This window comes from Callithrix jacchus, chromosome 11 (genome assembly GCF_049354715.1).
Source record: "Callithrix jacchus isolate 240 chromosome 11, calJac240_pri, whole genome shotgun sequence".
In the NCBI taxonomy this organism is placed as follows: domain Eukaryota; kingdom Metazoa; phylum Chordata; class Mammalia; order Primates; family Cebidae; genus Callithrix; species Callithrix jacchus.
The window spans coordinates 53,414,042-53,427,568 of NC_133512.1; the positions used below are offsets into that span (position 1 = coordinate 53,414,042).

Consider the following 13,527-nt stretch of genomic DNA (forward strand, 5'->3'; position numbering starts at 1 on the left):
CATTTTTTTCAGTTTGTTTTCAATTTTTAGGGATGCCTTTTTTATTTTCAACTTAATTTAATTTTTGAATATGTAAAACATATGTTTCCAAAATCAAAACTATGCAGCAGAAGGAAGGTATGCTCGGGGAAGTCTGTCTTTTTTTTTTTTTTTTTTTTGAGATGGAGTTTCACTCTTGTTACCCAGGCTGGAGTGCAATGGCGCGATCTTGGCTCACCACAGCCTCCGCCTCCCGGGTTCAGGCAATTCTCCTGCCTCAGCCTCCTGAGTAGCTGGGATTACAGGCACATGCCACCATGCCCAGCTAAGTTTTTGTATTTTTAGTAGAGACAGGGTTTCACCATGTTGACCAGGATGGTTTCGATCTCTTGACCTCGTGATCCACCCACCTCAGCCTCCCAAAGTGCTGGCTGTAAGATTACAGGCGTGAGCCACCGTGCCTGGCCCCCAGGGAAGTCTGTCTTAACATGCCCATCCTTTCACCCTGTCTCTTCCTTCCTTTATATAGGTCATTCTTTTTTGTTTTAGTTTTGTGGTTTTTCCTCTCACAGGATATTTTCCCCCCAAATATAAGTAAACTGTTGTGTGTATTTAAGTTCATTTTTCTCATCCAATTCACATCTGAAAGGCAGCCATATCAACCTATATACTATATATATGCTCCTTTTAGAGAGTGTGTGTATATGTGTGAATATATGTAGTAGATATGCATGTATACTAGGGTTTACCAATGAAATAGATCCAATAGGTTTTATATACACATACATATGTGGGTATATATGTATATAAAGAAATACAAATACACATACATGTATGATATAAATATACATATGTAAATATACATGTTTTTATATATAAAGAGATATGTCTTTTCATCTATAAAGATAAAAAATATTTTTGTATATTTATTATAAGGAGTTGGCTTACATGACTGTGGAGGCTGAGAAGTCCCAGTATTAGCTGTCTGCATGCTGGAGATCTGGGAAAGCCAATGGTATAATTCAGTTTGAGTCCAAAGGCCTGAGAACCAGGGAACCAATGATGTAATTCCCAGTCTGGGAGCAGAAGTAGGTGCATGTTCCAATTAACACTCAGGTGGAGAAAGCAACTTATCCCTTTCTCTACCTTTTTGATTTATTCAGGACCTTAATGGATTAGATGATGCCTGCCACATTGGGAAGGCAATCTGCTTCACCCTGTCTGCCTATTTACATATACATCTCATTCAGAAATACCCATATAGACACACCCAGAATAATGTTTAATCTGAGTACCACATGTTGCTATCAAGGTAACACATAAAATTAACCATCACAGCATATGTATAATATTAGTCTCCAGGGGATACAGACAGACTGATAGACACACAGTTGTTTTTATCTCTTAACCATCTGTTTTGAAGATCATTCTATAAATATGTAAAGAAATCTTCCTCATTTGTTTTTATGGCTGTATAGTGTAAACATACACATTTAAAATAATTTTTCCAGTTTATTCCAATGTCTGTTAAAGTTTACAGACCACTGTTTTTAAAGTTTACATTACCTGGGTCATCAGGATCTATTCCCAAACCATTTTAGGACTGCTTTCAAAGAGCAATGTACAAACCCTAATGACGTTAGGAACTTTACTCTCAGAATGCCATCTTACTTGCTTCTATGTTCTGCATTCCCTGCACCAAACAATTCCTATGCTGTCTGCTTCCCTGTCCACTCATACAGGAAAGGGCTTCGATGTTATAGAGTCACTGTTATTCCTCCTTCTGCTAACTGCTATCCTGATAACAATGGGTCTTTTGCATGGGGAAAGCATTAAATAGTGGAAGGATCACTGATAGTAGTTGAAAAAACACATTTTACTAGCTCTCTTAAAATCTGTGGGATCTTTGACAAGTGAGCTAACCTATCTGAGCCTGTTTTCTCATCTGATTAAATGGGGTTGTTACTTGCTTGGTGAATGCTTGTATGTTGTCACCCAATGAAATAAACTCCAGGGAAGTTTAGTTAACTTTCCCTTCTTAATTTACTCACAGATACTGTTCCAACATTCCATCCTCCTCTCATCTTCCCTCTCTTATTCCTTCCCTCACATCCTACTTCCCTTCCCAATTCCTGGCGTCTCTCCTGGCAGCACACAGACCTTCCTTCTGAAGAAAAACTCCTCATGATTGCACTTTCCTCTTCAGATTCTGCCCCATTTCTCTTCTTTCTGCAACATTCGTCAAAAGCACTGTCTGTTCTGGCCCTTACAATTGATTCCTCTCTCCATTCTTTCTTTTTTTTAGATGAAGTCTTGCTCTGTCACCCAGACTGGAGTGCAGTGGCGCGATCTCAACTCACTGCAACCTCTGCCTCCTGGGTTGAAGCGATTCTCCTTCCTTAGACTCTTGAGTAGCTGGGATTACAGGTGCATGCCACCCCAGCCAGCTAATTTTTATATTTTTAGTAGAGACAGGGTCTCACCATATTGTCCAAGCTGGTCTCAAACTCCTGGCCTCAAGTGATCCACCCACCTCGACCTCCCAAAGTGCTGGGATTACAGGTGGGAGCCACCGCGCCCAGCCTGCCCATTCATTCTTGAATTCACTCTCCCCAAGTTTCTTCTGCTGCTCTTCTGCATTCTAATATGCCCATGTTAAGATCCTCACAGCAGAATCCAATAATAATGTTAATTCTCAGGTTAACATATTTGGTTCTTACCCCTTTTTGCAATACTCACTTTACATTCAGTATACCATGTTCCCTTGCATCCCTCTGACCTCACAGGTTCTCACATCTCTAGTTTTTTCTAACTGCTTTTTGGGTGATCTTGTCCTATCTCATGGTGCTAAATACTTTATAACTTCTACTTTTATGTATTCAGCCCTCTCCTTCCTGCTGCTTCTGTGAGATTCCATTTGTGTTTCTAATAGGCCCCTCAAACCTCACATGTCCTGACCTAGGCTCCTGCCTTCTCTCTCCAAGCCTTCTTCCTATTGCTTTCTCAGTAGATCCCATCTTACAGTTAGTTGCTCAGGCCCCAAACCCTAGAGACATCCTTGCTTCCTTCTTTTCTTTCACCCTTCCCTTCCAATCTTATATTCAATCTGCTTGGCCTCGCTATATCAGTATATATACCATCAGTACTCCCTCTGCCCAATTCCTTTGAAAGGTGACAGGCTTCATGATACCAGCAAGGAGACTACAAAAAAGGAAGACACTGGAAAGTTGACCAAGAAAGAGACCCAATACATAAGTCTGGAGGCAAGTCCCCAAATAAGAAAAGATTCAAAGGCAAACTGGAAGACAAGCTCTGTATTTGGTCTTGTTTCGTAAAGTCATATAGAAAAAAATATGTAAAGAAGTTCTTAGTTGTGGTTCATAACTGCTGTGGTCATCTGTGAAGGATTGGTTTGAGGCTCTCTGACCAGGGTGCCCAATGAGAAGTGCTTAGTAAAAGACTCATCAAGTTGATTTCCAACACACAGCCCACGTTCAGTCTGTACCCAAGATAGCAAAGATGGTGCTACACCAACTGCTGCTGCAGATGCTTCAGATGGGCAATAAGATAGCAAATGTATATACTCCTGCAGTTCTGCTTCATTTTTATTTTCTCTGCAAGTACATTTTCAAGAACAGTTTATTAAATAAAGCAAAAAAATAGTACAACTTGATTAATTCACTCTATATCAGTGCAAATTTAGATGCAGTGCAACTGGTGTTTGGTGTGTGGCTTCCAGTTGGCTAGTTCTCTAGAATCATTCCCAGTGAGTGATCAAACATGCAATGATGTGACCTTGCAATTTACTTGATTAACTTTTTAAAAATTCTACTCAGCATTATGGAGGGATGTTACTCCATATCCAGAGCCAGGCATGACCGTCTGTCACCTGGATTATTGTAATAACCTCTTACCAAGTCTCCCTGCACATCTAGAGTGATTCTGTTGAAACCTAAGTTGGATTATGTCACTCTCTGGCTGACAACCCTTTATTTATGACTCTCCATTTTCACTCGGAGTAAAAGCCAAAGCCCTGCTCAGGGCTAACAAGGCCTTGTGGTACCCGCTGTCTCATTACCTTACCTTCTCAGCCCCTCACTTCATCTGCTGCTCTTCTCCTTAATTACTTTGTTCTGGTGACGTCGGTCTTCTTGGCACACCTTGAACACACCATGCTTGTTCCCATCTAGAGACCTTGTGCTTCCCCTTCCTTCTGTAAGGTGCTTCCCTTAAGAAGCTAATTCACTTCCTTTAGATTTTCTCATGGTGGTTATCTTGTATAATATATGTGGGTTTCATTAATTGTTTTATTGTCTCCTTCTCTTCCCCACCACACACACACACACACACACACACACACACACACACACACACTTGACTGTAAGCTTTATGAAGGCAGGGGTTTTTGTTTTCTTCACTGCTGAGTCTGTGGATCCTAGAATATGACTGGTACATAGTGGCACTCTACAAGTATTTGTTGAATCGGAATGGATTTAACACATAATGTGCCATGCACATGTGACATATTATCCAGAAGGGGTGGGATGCTCAGATTTCTCTTTGTGATTCTTTCTTTGAATTTTTACATGTTAAAATCTCTGCTGTCATTTTTCTCCCAGGACCACCGTAATATTTTATATAGCCTCCTTTTTTCTTGTAACAGGTCTAAAACTTTTAGCAAATCTTTTTTTTTCTCCTGTCTTCCCTTTTCTCCTCCCCAAGTAGGCTGCTTCCACAGTATTTTGGGATTGTTCTAGTTTTTGTAAATTTATTCTGAGGGATTCTTTGTATTGAGAAAACCACGTATATTTAGGATTAGATAGTCAGATTTTTGAGAATCCTGCCCTGTTCTTCATTACCCTGCAAAGGACTGGACTCATGTACCAAAGTGTTGGTGGATTCTACCCATTTGACACGTCCTCTGTCATTTATGGCTTATGGTCTGGTAAGTTACTGCCTTCTGGAGTAGGGTTAAGTAAAGACAGACATGTCTCTTTTAGTGAATTTTGCTTGTTCGCATTATTCTTCAAGTTATTTAGAATATAATGTTTTAGATTCACTAAGGGTATTGCATCTACTTGGGGAAAACCCTGAAAGCACCTAAAGATTGGCTAAACATGTAATTCATATTGAAACCCTTCTTCTATCACTTTATGATTTTCTGATTCAGTGCTTTTTTAGAGTTTTTTTTTTTTTTCTGTATTTGATACAGACTCTTGCTTTGTCACCCAGGCTAGAGTGCAGTGGTGCAGTCTCAATTCGCTGCATCCTCAACTCACTGCAACCTCTGGCTCCTGGGTTCAAGCTATTTGCCTACCTCATTCAGCCTCCCAATTAGCTGGGATTACAGGCCTGTGTCACCACACCTGGCTAATTTTTGTATGTTTGGTAGAGATAGTGTTTCACCATGTTGACCAGGCTAGTCTCAATCTCCTGATCTCAGGTGATTCGCCCACCTTAGCCTCCCAGGGTGCTGGGATTACAGGCATGAGCCACCGTGCCGGCCTAAAGTTTTTTTTTTCTAAGTTAAGAAGTAAAACAATTACCAACTTCTGAAGTAAAAAACATTAAAATATTGATGTTGCTTTTCTGCAATACTTATACCTAGAAAATTCAAGAGAGTCTCAAAAGTGTAGCTTAATTTGCTGTTGCAAAAGTGTAACACACTGCTAATAGTTTGATTTTGATTATTTTTTACAATTGCTGTTCTGTGTTATAATGATCTGCTTTTTTAAAAAGTTTGACATTGTTAGGACACCTTTAGAAATAGAAGTTGGTAAGAAGTGCAGAGAGATAGCATGGCATAGGATGGGCAAACATGCCAGATCAGTTGGGACAGAAACAATTTTTTAACTGTTTTTCAGCATTTATATAGGTTCTTCCAAAAGCAAAATAAAAGATAAACCTAAACAGAATGGGCTCAAATAGGCATAATAAACTCTTCTGGTTATTTTGGGAAAATCTACATTCACAGGTAGCCTGTGTCAGTAGGTGAATTCATTGTATTTTGGGTGGCTGTATAACAAAACATGACTAAATATGAAAAATATGTATGTCTTTGTCTTTACCAGATCTTGCGCCTGTTTTTAAGCAAACAAATTATATTCATGTAGTAAAATTTTAATCTGTATTGGGAATAGAGGTGAGTATAGTAGATTTATTGTGGATTTGGGGTAAAATGTAGAAATGCTACTTAATCAGAATATTGTAAGCAGAAATCACTTACCTTTTTTAAAAAAATGGAGATGAGAGCTCACTGTGTTGCCCAGGCTGGTCTCAAACTCCGGGGCTCAAGTGACCCTCCCACCTTAGCCTTCTGAGCAGCTGGGACCACAGGCACGTGCATTCATGCCTGGCTTTAGAAATTAATTTTTATTTTAATTCTTATTTATAACATTTCATAAGGTATTAGGCTACTTTTCCCAGTCATTACCATTTATACGTTTTAGTTTTAATTTCTTAAAATTTTATTTGAAAGTGTAGAATGTCTTAAATCATTTAGAATGTGAATTGTCATGGAGGCATCAGAGATGGAACTTAATTTCTCCTGATACCACTATATCTTGAAAATGTTTGTGTCAAGATTTATTTATCCTTGTTGTCAATTTGTTTCTTATCATTTGCCTTATAGAAACAATCATACAAAACTGCTGAAACCAAAATGGAATATACAATTAAAACCAAATAATTTTTTTCCTGCCAACCAACTACTTCCCAGCCCTTGGACTAAACTCATGATTAAGGTTTTATTTACTTTTACAAATAGATGAATATTTTTGGAGCAGTGGAGGTAGGAGCATGGTACCCAAGTCCAACTTGCACAATTTCATGTGGCTATTTCTTTCTTATCTTGGATCAGGAAACAGGTGCAAGAAAAAGAAAAATCCACTTCATCATCATAGTAGTGTCTAGGATCTCATTCCCCACAACCAAGAACCCATTTATTCTTGGCCAATGTCTCTCTTGTAATTCTAAGTTGACTCTGGACAGCTTTGATGCTTCCGTCTGAACTTCCATGAGTTCCCCTGGCCTTACTGCTAGGATTTTGGAATCTACTTTTCTCCTGTACTAGGAGTACGAAGAAAATACATTGGGGTAGTAGTGCCATTTGATGATTCATTTTCTTTTTATATGTGTCCTTTAAAACTAACATTGACAATTTGGAGACTTTTTGTAATATGGATGTTAGAGGAAAAGCTGTGATTGCTTATAGGCTGAGTTTAGGTTCGTTTGAAATTATGATCATCTCAGAAACATTGTAATTCCTTGGTTTAGGAGTGGTAATTGGATTAGGACTGTTGAGACTGTAGAAAAGCACATTGCTTTTCCTAGACGTGGATGCTTGTTTGGCGTGGTGTGGGGTAGAGGGCTGATGGAGAGTATTTGAGAGAGCAGCTACTATTTTTTCTTCCCCAGCTGCTACTCTTAATGTAGACATTGCTCTAGAATACCTTGTATAAACTATATATTGCCATATCTAAACCATATAGTACTTCACTAAATTTTGAACATTTAACATATTTTAACTATATGAGACAACTATATGGTACATGTGTTAATTAGCTTGATTATGATAATCAGTTTAGAGTGTATATGTATATAAAAATAACACATTGTACACTTTAAGTATATATAGTTTTGTCAATTATCTGTCAATAAAGCTGTAAAAATGTTTAGATAATGCACAGTGGATCTCATACTTTGTATTTATTCTTGTATACCTTGATTTTTAAGCACTTTTTCTTTAAGTTCATTTTGTTGCTGAATTTGAGTGCATTCTCCCCACTCCTCCTTATTAAGGAGGGTGCAATAATCTTTCGTCTGAGTTACGATTGATGGAATTATTTTATAGGATTGAGCATACTTTAAAACCTAATCTTTCTTTGTTTATTGAATATTATGACCATAATACTGTGAAATCTTATTCTGAAACTTGGTCTGAGTTCTCTTATGTCATCAAAAGTTTCTGCAAATTCAGTTTGAAATCAACACATGGGTACTCTTTCTTTCTTCTTTATGGTCTTAAATCCCATAAAATCATAATCTATTTTAAGCTTAGATAAATGATGGAACACTTGTTTACATGGGTAAAATGACTCTATCTAACTAGTATATTGAAGTTCATGTTAATGTTTGCTATTTAATGACACCTAATGATTTTCAATGAAGGGTTATGCTAAACTGGAGAGAAAATGTGTTACCCAGGCAACTGCCTCTGGCAGACTAGAGATCTAGGCATATGGCTCTATAGTACACATTATTTCAGCATCTTTAAGCATAAAGAACTACACATGTAATTGACTGTGAAAAATTACTGCTCAGTTACTGTATTGTATGGTCATAATAGAAGTAAATGAATACGTCATTGTTGTTGGAACAAGTCTGTTGGGAATCACTTGTAGACTCTACTATTTAAGAAGCAAAAATACAATAAGAAGAAAATAGCTGGTTTAATTAACATGTAAAAATTGGGTTAATTTGAATTCAGCTGGCACAGCAGATATTAATGTTGGCTGTTTTTTTTGTGATATTCTGGCTCAAGCCTGGGTATTTTTATTTCTTCTTGCCCACACCACGAATAATTTTATTTCTTAAAATGATAAGGGCTATTTCAGTCATTCAGTTTTTGCTTTGCCAAGGGCTTATATTACAATCACATCAAGAGAGGTTTTGTGTATCTCCAAAATGTAAGAATTATAGTTGAATGAAAGAAAATGCTAAAATGTTCCCAAGTAATTGATAATGTTTCTCAAAGAGGAATCATTATAATTTGATTTTGTGTATTTTTTAAAATTTTTGTTTACTGCTGATGTATTTTTATTTTCTAACAGAGTGGAAAACCAGGAATTGATCAATGGCAGATGCAAGAAAGTAGCACATTTGTTTTTGTCACTTTTTGTGTGCCTGTGCATATGTGCCTTTTGTTTATTTTTGAATTTTTTTTAATATTGTTTTAATCATACCTTTCTTCACAAATTCAGAAAAACCTATTGAGAAAGGCATTGTGTTCCAATTAAAAAATCATTTAACTCAATCAATTTTTGATATTTTGAAATGTTATTTGAGCCAAGAACAAGCATAGGTAATATGGGCATTGCCTAAAAGTATATATGGAAAAATTCTGTTCCTCCAGCTGTGCCTTAGGTACCCTGTAGGTACTTTTGTGTTTTTCAACCCCAGTCAAGGAAATGATCACCCTGGAGATCATAGTTAAAGAAGCAAAGAGTTTGCCAGTGTGTGCCCTTGCATGCAGGCCAGTCTCTCTTTCCTTGGGTACATTCAAAGTACCTTGTTATCCAAGTGATAATCAGTATAAAATGACATGCTACTTTATATAGTGTAGGCCGGTATATGCTAACTGACAAATTCATACCTCTGCTGGCTTTTCAGTTACTGATTTCTTATTTATGGTTTGTTTCCCTATTATCCTTCTTCATTTGCCATTTTAATAAAGTTGAGACCTTTTTATCCAGCCTTAATTAGCAGAACAAGGAAAGATTTAGGAAACCTAGATTTTTAAATCTGCTTTATTTGCCTAAATCAGTTTTCCATCATAGTTTACAGTTACTTTTCCCTTTTTTCCTCAATGGTCTTTCTTTACCTCTTTTGGTTTCCCCCTGCTTTGAAGGCAATACCTAAATTAAAATGAGGTGTTTATGGTGTTTTTTGTTTGTTTAAACTTAGTACACTTTTCCTTTAACAAAAAAAAGTCTCTGGATAGATCTCAAAATATCCATGATATAATTAAAATGCAGACTGTTTGTCATGCACATTATTAAATTCTACTCTCAGTGTTGGTAATTATACAAAATAGAACATTGTAGTATAATAAGATAGCTTTTTGGATTTTAAAATGATGTCTACTAGTATTTAAGAAATAAAGGATATTTATCTAGAGAAGTATAGAGATAGGGAATATGATTTGCTTCTAGTTTTAAAGGCTTGTAGTGGTTTTTATCCTTGACACAATATCATTTTTGTAGGGATTGGCCATGATTGGAGCATTTTTATGACATGAAGGTTAAAAGATGAGAGGGGAGGGAGGTGACAAGGACACTGGGGCAGGTTCTCCGCAACTCATTGGGCAGTGGTTTTTACAGGGTGGGAAAGAAGAAAGGGTGTACAGGAAGAGTAAAGACATTTTCTAGTGTTAGTTGAATTAACTACGTACTAGCAAGTAAGAACTAGGAGAGGGATGAATCATACCTGTCAAATGTGTTTGATCCATCTGATAAGAAAGAGAACGTTGGGGGTATAAGAATACTCCAGCAAGTCCCCTGGTTGGCACAGGCAGCCTTGGGAAACTTGACTGCTGTTTGAAGTCAGCTGCAAAGTGGTGGGATCCCAAGTAGAGCTGGCAGTATGGACAGATCACTTACTCAGTTTAGCTCACAAATTATGAGAGCCATATATATATATATATCTTCTTTTGCCCATATGGAGGCAGTAATATATAGAGAGGTGATATTTATGGGCCAAATTCATGATAACACTACAGTAAAATTGCCAATAAAAATCTTTAATAGGTTTTTAAAGTCAGGCAGTGGCCTGCTTGTTTGAACAATATTCCATCTGCCAGATTTCACTGGAGCCAATGAATTTAAATAGGCCCTTGGCAAACACTGCAGTGAGATTTGAACCAGAGTACATAGTAGAGCTGAAGAGCCCTGCTGGCCTCAGAACAGATGTACTCCAGGGAATGCCAAGGTCCTTGCTAGAGTCAGGGTGGGCACAGAATGGCTGCCTGCAACCTAAAATGGAAGAAAACAGGATTTTAGAATGAAAGGCATCTAAGAAAAGGACCTTTTGTGGAACAAGAAAGGGTATCTGTTCCAACTTGTCTGACAAGGTCATTCAGCCAGTTAGGCAAAGGTAAGACTAGGACTCTTCCGTCCACCTTATTCCTGATGGTTTTTAGAAGATTAGATAATAACTCATTGTCTCTTTTCAAAGCAGATTAGAAACAGTTGTCATGAATTTGCATAATTGGGGCCATGAGTCTTCATTCGTGTGCTTGTTGACCATCAACTAGCATATTAAATAAAAATTTTTACTTAGGAGAGCCCTCTTCATCTGCCTAACTGGTAGTTTTCATATCCTCAGTGACCTCCAGGCCTCAGAGTCTGTGCCTGTGGCTGTTACAGCCCCTGCATCCCTGGCTACCCGGCCTCCTCTTGAGAAGGAGGGTCTGACTAGCTCCTGAGTTTTAAAAACTGCTTGCTGTGACTTCCAGGACAGGCCCCACCAGACCCCATGTAATTAAGCCTTAACAGCTGTCTAGAAAATGTATTCCGGATTTGACTGCTCCTTGGTTTTCTTGCTACGACCCAGGTTGAGCCTGCTGCAGCCACTTCTAACTGAGCTCACTGCTTCACCGTGAGGTCCATGCTCCACAGTGGCTTGAGTGTTCTTTGTAACCTTTCTAACTCTGAGGCAAGTCACATCATTCCCCTGCATAAAACCCTCTAACAGCAGCTGACTCCCCTAGTAATAAAAATCTAGGTATCCTTTTATGCCCTGTACCCTCCCCATCCTCATCCCCTTTCCCTTCCCCTGCCTTCTCTACTCTCCAGCTGCTTGGGGTCTTCCTGCCCCTTGGAACTTGCCAAGGGTAGATTGCTTTGGGCGCTGGCACTGATGTTTCTCCTCGCATCCCCGTCCTCCAACTCTTTTTTTCCTGGCTGCTGCTTTTCACCTTTCAGATCTCAATACCTCCTCACCAGAGGCTTTTCCTGACTACTTTAGGCAAAGCAGCTCCATGTCCCAACCCCATTGCTCTCCAGGAGTTGATTTTCAAGCCTGGCTATGTAGTACAATCACTTGGGAAGTTTAAAAAAAAGACAAATGAGTGTTCAGTCTCCTCCAGACCAATGAAATAGAGTATCTGGGACTGAGAAGCATGATTCCAAGGGGTTGCTCTGTTTTACTCTACACAACAGTTGTCTCATGATTCTGGAATTTTTACCTATGCTTGCACTCATCCTCCGCTCTCCTGCAAATGTGATTCCTTGAGGACATAGATGTCAATTTCAAGGTATCCTTAGTACCTGGGGCATAGCTTAGCGTATAGTAGGAGCAGGGTACACATTTGCTTTGTTGTCAAAGAGTCAGGCTTAGGCCAGGCGTGGTGGCTCATGCCTATAATCCCAGCACTTTGGGAGGCTGAGGTGAGTGGATCATGAAGTCAAGAGTTCGAGACCGGCCTGACCAACATGGTGAAACCCTGTCTGTACTAAAAATACAAAAATTAGCCAGTGTGGTGGTGCATGCCTGTAATCCCAGCTTCTTGGGAAGCTGAGGCTTGAACCTGGGAGATAGAGGTTGCAGTGAGCTGAGATCATGCCATTGTACTCCAGCCTGGGCAACAAGAGTGAAACTCCATCTCAAAAAAAAAAAAAGAGTCAGACTGTAAAATATTGGAAGAGATTTATTCTGAGCCAGATATGAGTGACCATGGCCTGTGCCACATCCCTCAGGAGATACTGAGAACATGTGCCCAAGGTGGTCAGGGTATAGCTTGGTTTTATACATTTTAGGGAGACATGAGACTTCAGTCAAATACTTTTTTTTTTTTTTTGGAGACGGATTCTTGCTCTGTCAACAGGCTGGAGTGCAGTAGCTCAATCTCAGCTCACTGCAACCTCCGCCTCCTGGGTTCAAGCCATTCCCCTGTCTCAGCCTCCTGGGTAGCTGGGACTATAGGTGCGTGCCACAATGCCCAGCTCATTTTTTTTTATTTTGGTAGACACCATGTTGGCCAGGATGGTCTTGATCTCCTGACCTTATGATCTACCTGCCTCAGCCTCCCGAAGTGTTGGAATTATAGGTGTGAGCCACCACACCCGGCCAAGTCAAATACATTTAAAAAATACATTGGTTCTGTCCAGAACAGTAGGGCAACTTGAAGCAGGGTAAGGGCTTCCAAGTCACAGGTAGATTTTAAATTTTTCTGGTTGACGATAGATTGGCGTTCATCTGAAGACCTGGGATTAATAGAAAGGAAGTGTCTGGGTTCAGATAAGGGATTGTAGAGATCAGAGTTTTCGTTGTACAGATGAAGGCTTTAAGTAGCTGGCTTCAGAGATAATAGATTATAAATGTTTCTTATCGGACTTAAGGCCTAATGAGGCATGTCCAACTCCCACTTCCTGTCATGGGCAGAAACAGTATTTTAGGTTAAATTTTAAGAGTCCCCTGGGACCAGGCACGGTGGCTCATGCCTATAATCCCAGCACTTTGGTAGGCCAAGGTGGGTGGATCACCTGATGTCAGGAGTTCAAGATCAGCCTGACCAACATGGAGAAACCCCATGTCTCTGCTAAAAATACAAAAGAATTAGTTGGGCCTGGTGGTGCATGCTTGTAATCCCAGTTACTCTGGAGGCAGAGGCAGGAGATAGGAGAATCACTTGAACCCAGGAGGCGGAGGTTGCAGTGAGCAGAGATCATGCCATTACACTCTAGCCTGGGCAACAAGAGCAAAACTCCATCTTAAAAAAAAAAAAAATAAAGAGTGCCCTGGCCAAGAAGGAAATCCACTGAAGGACCT

The 13,527-nt window shown here is 39.2% G+C and overlaps 1 protein-coding gene across 8 annotated transcripts in view; it reads left to right on the forward strand.

The window, feature by feature from the left end:
* The window catches only part of SLC25A13 (solute carrier family 25 member 13), a 210,676-nt gene that overhangs the window by 67,821 nt on the left and 129,328 nt on the right, over positions 1-13,527 (forward strand). The gene's annotated exons all lie outside the window — the stretch shown is intronic.